This window comes from Rana temporaria, chromosome 4 (genome assembly GCF_905171775.1).
Source record: "Rana temporaria chromosome 4, aRanTem1.1, whole genome shotgun sequence".
NCBI classification, from domain to species: Eukaryota; Metazoa; Chordata; class Amphibia; order Anura; family Ranidae; genus Rana; species Rana temporaria.
This window is the reverse complement of record NC_053492.1, coordinates 35,782,139-35,790,750: the sequence shown is the minus strand read 5'-3', so window position 1 is coordinate 35,790,750 and position 8,612 is coordinate 35,782,139.

The window sequence follows — 8,612 nt, the reverse complement described above, 5'->3', positions numbered from 1 at the left end:
CTCATTCAGCAGTAGGAGTGTAATCTTGTCATACACTGTGACAGCTGAATGGAGGAAAGGCACACACCCCCTTCACATAGGCAGAAGAATAAAGATACATGCAGAGCTGAGCTGTGAATAGTCAAGCTCTCTGCTAATCTACTGATAGCACCCACCCCAACACAAATTTTAGGCTGGTTTTATCTCGGTTGACGGAGAACTTGTCAGAGGTTATCATGCTTATAACAGAGGAACGAAACAGCAGAAAGACATGGGTCATATTGCTTTGGAGAGAGATAAGTAAACACTACAGATATATATGTATCTAGGTCAAATTTCATGAATCAGGGTTACATTTAATTTATGGAATGTATGGAATGTGTTAATGATGACAAGAAAAGAAGTAGAATAGATTCCCGCAGCCAGCAACAATAGATCCCCCAGCAGCTAGCATGAATAGAACTTTCAGCAGCCAGCAACAGTGGATCCCTCCCTCAATAGTAGATCACTCCCTGCAAGATACGACCCAACCCAGCAACAATAGACCCCCTAAAAATAATAGATCCAACAGCAGTTAACATCAATAGACCCTCCAACACACTTTGCACCCCATGCTATTAGAAACATTCAGTGCTAGAGGTGCTGGAACTGCATTCCCCCACGTTCCCGCTGGAAAAAAAAGCCCTGGGCGCCAGTATTCTTCACGTTTCGCACTCTGCAGAATCTACAAATGTTAAACCATGGCTGAAGTGTTCCCTGGTTGTAGTACCACCCATTTAGCTTGACGCAGTCATTGGAGGGAGATTGCAGATTTAAGAAAGTGCCAAGAGGCTGAAATCCATTGTAACGGTCTTACTAAATATTTATAATATGAAATCTATAAAACTAAATATAATCTGTGTGTACGCTCTGAGTAGAGGTGCCATTGGCAAGTCCTGAGTTTCCCTGTTGCCTGGAATGGCTCTTTAAATATGAAACGTGATTAAGATAATTGTCAGTGGTAGGGCACAGCGCCAGTCAGGCAGACGGCTTGGCCCTGGTCCCAGGAGGCCAATTCCTTCTCGGGCAGTGTGCACACTTCACAGGGAGCTTGTGTTACTGCAGAGGCCTAACATCTGTATGAGAAGCCAGTGTGACATAACCATGATGTGCCGTCTCCCCAGACCCAGCTGTCTGACCGCATGGTGAGGTCACGCTGCCAGTTGGGGATAAGCCTGGACTTCTATTATCACGATGAGCAATGCAAAAAGTTCAGTTTATTTGGCCTTTTCTAATATGATGCAAGAATTTAAATAACTGTGCAGGGCTACTCGTGAAAGGTTTACAATTGCCCTCATATTGCCCAATTCCAGTTACATTTTTCCTTAAAAAAAATAATTAGGTCGTTTTTATTGCAATACTCACCACTTTTCAATCGTCTGCACATTCACTGCTTTGTGGTCTAGCACCAGTCTATGGACCATCACATTGTCTGCATCTAATAGCACAATTTTGAGATGGAGTGCAGGGCTGACACCATAACATCAGCATTGCGCTCTGCATGATTGAGGACAGCCTATCGCTGAAAAGGAGCCTGCACAACACATCACCAGCCAGTAGTCAACCAAAAAAATATTGTACTTCTAAAAAAGAAAGAAAGAAAAAAAAAAACTGTATATGTAAATTTAACTGCATGGTGGTTTGGGTGGGGGACAGGGGGGCTGGTTTTACCCTAGGTTCACACCTATGCATTATTTAGTGCGGTTTGCCGAAACGCACTGCAGTCCATTTAACATGATTTCCGATGATACACAATCACATGAATGCATTTTTTAGCTGGTGCGTTTTTGGAAAGGGTCAGGGACTTTCTTTCCTGCAGCAGATTGCGTTTTGCGTGTAATTGACTTGAATACATTTTTTTTATATATATTACAAACTGTGTATAGCTGGTTGTTAAGGAGCAGGCCGGGAAGCCAGCCAGTGTGTTCTTAACAACCAATTAGTCATCAGCTGTCAGTAGGGTTCCCTGCTGGCAGCTGAATGTAAAAACAAGAATTTCCGGCAAAAAAGTGGGAAAAAAATTATTTTGATGGGAACCCTATGCCTTTTTTTTTTTTTTTTAATGTCGCATGGTCCCCCCAAAATCCATACCAGACCCTTATCCGGGGCGGCTTAACAACCAGCTATTTACAGATTGTTAAAGAAAAATAAAAAAAATGCAAAACATGAAAACTGCATGCAAAAACGTGGGTTTAAATACGCACTGGAAAAATGCATCAACCGCAGGCGCATATATGTGAATCTATGGTCAAGTCTGAACTCCGGGATCCTTTTACATTTCACTTACCATACCAAAATCAATTGTTGAACTATGGAAATTGGCTGGTGATTGCACATTTTATACAGCGCCTTGAAAAAGTATTCATAACCCTTGCAATTTTCCATTTTGTCATATTACACTCCAAAAACGTAAATGTATTTTATTGGGATTTAATGTGATAGACCAGTGGTCTCCAAACTGTGGCCCTGGGGCCAGATGCGGCCCTTTGCATGTCTTTTTTCTGGCCCTTGGGGCATTATTCCTGCCACTGACACCAACAATTTTGCCACTATTCCTCCTACTGACACCAACGATTTGGCATTATTCCTTCCACTGGCAACACATGGGGCACACTATTCCTCCAACTGACACCTACTATTTATCCCCCTAATGCCAAAGATCGGGCACTGTTTACTCCCACTGGGCACAGTCCCCCCCCCCAAAGTCTGAAGGAGGGTAAACTGGCCCTTTCTTTACAAAGATTGGAGACCCCTGTGATAGACCAACACAAAGTGGCACATAATTGTGAAGGGGAAGGAAAATTATAAATGGTTTTCAACATTTATTACAAATAAATATGTGACGTGTGGTGTGCATTTGAGTCATTACTTTGTAGAACCACCTTTTGAGACAATTACAGCTGCAAGTATTTTGGGGAAGTCTCTACCAGCTTTGCACATCTAGAGAGTGATATTTTTGCCCATTCTTCTTTGCAAAATAGCTCAAGCGAGTGTCTGAACAGCAATTTTAAAGTCTTGCCACAGATTCTCAATTGGATTTAGGTCTGGAATTTGACTGGGCCAATCAAACACATGAATATGCTTTGATATAAACCATTCCATTGTAGCTCTGGCTGTATGTTTAGGGTCATTGTCCTGCTAGAACGTAAACCTCCGCCCCAGTCTCAAGTGTTTTGCAGACTCTAATAGGTTTTCTTCTAAGATTGCCCTGTAGTTGGCTCCATCCATCTTTCCATCAACTCTGAGCAACTTCCCTGTCCCTGCTGAATAAAAGCATCCCCACCACATGATGCTGCCACCACCATGTTTCACGGTGGGGATGGTGTCTTCAGGGTGATGTGCCGTGTTTGTTTTCTTACCTCACATAGCGTTTTGCTTGTAGGTCAAAAAGTTTAATGTTGGTCTCATCTGACCAGAGCACCTTCTTCCACGTTTGCTGTGTCCCCCACGGTACTTTTTATGGCTTACTTTTGCCACTCTTCCATGTGGGCCAGATTTGTGGAGTGCACGACTAATAGTTGTCCTGTGGATAGATTCTCCCACCTGAGCTGTGAATCTCTGCAGCTCCTACAGAGTTACCATGGGCCTCTTGGCTGCTTATCGGATTAATGTTCTCCTTGGCCTGTTTAGGTGGACAGCCATGTCTTTGTAGGTTTGCAGTTGTGCCATATTCTTTCTATTTTCGGATGGTGGATTAAACAGTTCTCCACAAGATGTTCAAAGCTTGGGATATTTTTTTTATAACATAGCTCTGCTTTACATTTCTCCATAACTTTATTCCTGACCTGTCTGGTGTGTTCCTTGACCTTCATGATGCAGTTTGTTCACTAAGGTTCTCCAACAAATCTCTGGGGGCTTCACATAACAGCTGTATTTATACTAAGATTAGATTACACAAAGGTGGACTCTATTTACTAATTAGGTGACTTCTGAAGTCAATTGGTTCCACTAGATTTTAGTTGGGTTGTAATCAGAGTAAAGGGGGCCAAATACAAATACATGCCACACATTTCAGATATTTGTAAAACATGTTGAAAACCATTTATTATTTTCCTTACACTTCACAATTATGTGTCACTGTGTGTTGGTCTATCACAGGGGTCTCCAAACTTTGTAAGCAAAGGGCCAGTTTACTGTGCTTCAGAGTTTACGAGGGCCGGACAGTGGTCAGTGGGAGTGGAAAAGGTTCTGACATCAGTAGGAAAAATGATTGCCCCATTGTTTGTTTCAGTGGGAGTAATTGTGCCCTGTCATTGGGTCCTATTGTTGGTGTCATTGTGAGGAATTGTCCCCCTATCATTGGTGTCACGGTGAGGAATTGTGTCCCATCGTTGGTGTCATTGGGCCCCTTTGTTGATGTCATTGGGCCCCTTTGTTGATGTCATTGGGCCCCTTTGTTGGTGTCAGTAGGATAAAATATGCCCCATTGTTGGTATCAGTGGATGAAATAGTGCCCCAAAGGCCAGATAAAAGCAAGCAAAGGGCCGCATCTGGCCCCCGAAGCCGCAGTTTGAAGACCACTGGTCTATCACATAAAATCCCAATAAAATACATTTACGTTTCTGGTTGTAACATGACAAAATTTGGAAAATTTCAAGGGATATGAATACTTTTTCAAGGCACTGTACATGTGTAAAGAGATGTATAATGAGGTTATAATGATAAATATTAGATTATATCCTATGCATTATATTTGTATTTAAGTATTTTGTGTTTATCATAGACTCTTCTATACTGCACTCTTGATGAAGTAGAGACAAAAGAAGCTACAAACTGTGTTGAGCTGACATCAATCTACATCAGTGTGGACCTAAAACCTGAAAATTCTTTGCTTTACGTATCAATGTCTATTACAAGTGGGTTTCATGTGGTTGGTTAAGCCTGGTACACATGACAATATCGGACAAATAACCATTCGTTTGTTTTTGCATGCTAGTCTCATATAAATAATAAAGAGAAACTTTTTGCTCCCCTTCTCACGCCCTTCCTCCCTATGATGTTCAACTCTTTGTCAGAGGGCTCAATGTTCCATTCACAAACACTCGAGGCTCATATCCCAAAGCCGAACAAGGACCCAACTCTATGCACAAACTATAGGCTGATATCTTAAATTGGTGTTGACTTAAAAGTCTTCGCTAAAATTCTGGCCAATAGGTTACAACCACTGTTACCCGGATTAATCCACTTAGATCAGATCGGCTTTGTGAGTGGCCCTGAAGCTAGGGACAAGACCCTGAAGACCCTCCAAACTGAATATGCCCAGACCCATGATATTGCACTATGCCTCTTAACAGTCGATGCAGAGAAGGCATTCGACTGAGTAGACTGGCAGTTCTAATACGATAGCGAGGATAATGTCCCTTTACTCCTCTCCATCTGCTAAGATTAGACCGAATACCATTTCCGTGTTTTCTGTTTGACACTGTAATGCTGATTTGTATTTCAATAAACATCTCTGTTAAAAAAAGATTAGACTGAATGGTTCTTTGTCTCCAGCCTTTTCTATCTCTACAGGTACGCAACAGGGGTGTGCCTTACTCGCCACTCTCTCAGTATGAAACATTTGGCTATCGCTTTACGTAAAAAATTCCTCTATCCAAGGTATAACAGTCGGGGCCTACCCATACTAAACTCGCCTTTTTCGCAGACGATCTGCTCCTGTTCATGATGCACCCACACACATCCTTGCTCTCAGTATTGCAGGAGTTCCAGAGATTTGTAGTAGTTAGTAACTTCAAAGTGAATTACAGTAAATCTGAAATTCTTAACATAGTCGGACCTACAAAGACTCTCGACCACTTTCTCTTTCAAAACCGGTTCCACTTCCATCAGGTACCTTGGAATTCAAGTAGCGGCTGACGCATCCCAGCTCTTTTCCAAGAACTTTACTCCCTTACTAGAACTCAAGCGGATATATCTAGATATGCATCTAAACGGCTCTCATGGCTGGGTAGAGTGAATGCCCTGAAAATCAATGTTCTCCCTCGGTTCCTATATTTGTTCCAAACCATTCCTATACACATAACCTAATTCATACTTCTGGAAACAATGCCAGCTGTTCTCCAAATTCATTTGGAATGCTGCCCATCCCAGAATACAATATGAAACAATATGAAACATTATCTCTTCCAAAGGTTTGGGGGGGGGAGGGGGCTGGAGCCCCAGACGCCTCCTTATACCATAAAGTAGCGGTGCTCACTCACATATTAGATTGGTTTCACCACTAATATGTGGGTTCACTTGGAAAGCCATATGCATCTAATTGAACTTTCCGCTCTACCATGGACCTTGCCCACGATTAGGTGGGGCTCAGGCCCACACAATGACCTTACCCGTCAAACGATTCAGATGTGGAATCACATGCTGTCCAGAAGGGTCCTGTCGAATCACATGGGGCCCATGACTCCCTTCTTTGGGACCCTGCCCATCCCGCCGGCTATGTACGTAACAGGATTTGGACCATGAAGAAAAGACCATAGGAGACTTTTCCAGGTCCTTCAAGCAGACCCCACTTTAAGGATGGATACCCCTCCCGGTTTGCTTTTCCAGCATCCCATGCAGTGGCTTCAGAGACAACAGACTTCTTACATTCACACTTTTCCATCCATTCCTGAGATCCTAGCTGAACCAACAGGATTTGAGGAACTGCTCATGCAGGCAGAACCTCCAACACATGTGGTATCTCAACGTTATTCCCTCTTGCTCAGTATTGGCCTGGGAGGCAGAACTACGTCACTCTATCTCCCCTATTGACTGGAATTTTTTTTTTATCCTAACGCACAAGTTATCCTTAGTCAATAAGTCCCAGGAAAAAGGATTTAAACTGGTAACAAGATGGTACAGATGCCCTTCTAATATACACCACTTCAACTTGTCAGTACCAGATGCCTGTTGGCGGTGTCTTAGTTCCCGGGGTACCATGCTCCACATCTGGAGGAAATGTCGTCCTGTACAGGGGTTTTGGCAACAGACTATACTGTAAACTGATGGCGACTTTCAACCTTCAGCCTTCACCTGAGGTGGCTCTTTTATATATACACCATGGCAAATTCAAAACCATTACAAAATATGTATTGCGACACTTTCTTGCAGCGGGCAGAGTAAAGATTCCCGGTCACTGAAGATTGACAAGCATGCCTTTCCTGGGGCATTGGGCTACTGAAGTGGACCGCATGAGGGACCTTGAATGTCTGTTGGGGGAGGAATATGGTAAAGATGAACAGTTTTCTCTCACTTGGACTTCATGGTCCATATTCTGATACTCCTCGGAGGACTTTATCTCCTGGGCTGAGAGTGGCCTAGACGACGTCTTTCTGCTCCCTCTTTTCTGTCCCTATTCCTTTTGTCTAAATACACCTTTAGGAATCCATTGAGCAAATGTATCATACATTCGACTTATCCATTGTTACTGATTGGGTGACCCCTACGACGTATTATTTTTCATAGAACCTTTCCTGATGCATTACGATCCTCTTTTCTGAAATGATGGTGAATGTTACTTTAACCTGTAATATTTTCAGGAGTTGCTATCTCCTACTGTACCACATAAACATGTTTTCTTTCCATTTTTATGTAACCTATATTTGCATTTGTTCCGACATACATGATACTTATTATTGGTGTACCTTACCAATGTTTGTAATGTCTATATATTCTTCCATCTCTCTTGTGAATAAAATAAGATTGAATTAAAAAATGAAGAGGTTACTCAACGTACGAAAATTTTCATATGGCAGAATACAACTTTCGGAAGTGATGTAATGTTGTAATGTATTGTAATGTATTCTTTAAATTTCGAGCATGTTCTTCCAATTTTTTTCGGGCACAAACTGTACTGATTAAATGAAAAATTATCCGATCTGGTATAGTACAATAAAAAAAAACATTGTGTCCCTTCGGATAATTTCATATGAACTGTCGAGATCGGCTCCTGAAAGTTGTCAGATTATCGAACCATCGCATAGAAAGCAGTATTTTTCATTGCAGTTTCTGATCATGTGTATTAGGCTTTAGGCCATGACAAGTAGTGGGGCAGTAATAAAACGTTAAAAGCTTTTGGAAGATTAATGTAGAAGACCTTATGTTTTATGTCTTTTATGCAGGGCTGTGGAGTCGGAGTCGGAGTCGAGGAGTCAGAGTCGGGGGAAATTTTGGGTACCTGGAGTCGGAGTCGGCAAACAATGCACCGACTCCGACTCTGACTAAATTTAGATTGGAATAAAAAAAAAAAAGCAAGTTTAAATGTCCCAATTCACAAAAAGTTATAATTCATGACTTCTCTACTGTAAGAATAAAGACAAATGCATGAATAAAATAATAAAGTCTGACTTAAGAGCCTCTATGAAAGAGGATCTGGCAGAGGCAATTCTCTTCCTTAGAACTCTACATTGCATTTATTTGCATTTGCTAAGCCTATAACTACATTTCAAGATTAATATAAACCATTTCTAGGTTTTACAGATTTTGTTTTTGGTTCATTATAGATAAGCTGTTTTTGTTCTAAAACAACCAAATAATGTGGTTTGTATTTTTGAACTGGTAAAGATCCTGTTCCTGATGTTTATGCCTGCTGCTACTATCCAGTCACTTGATTG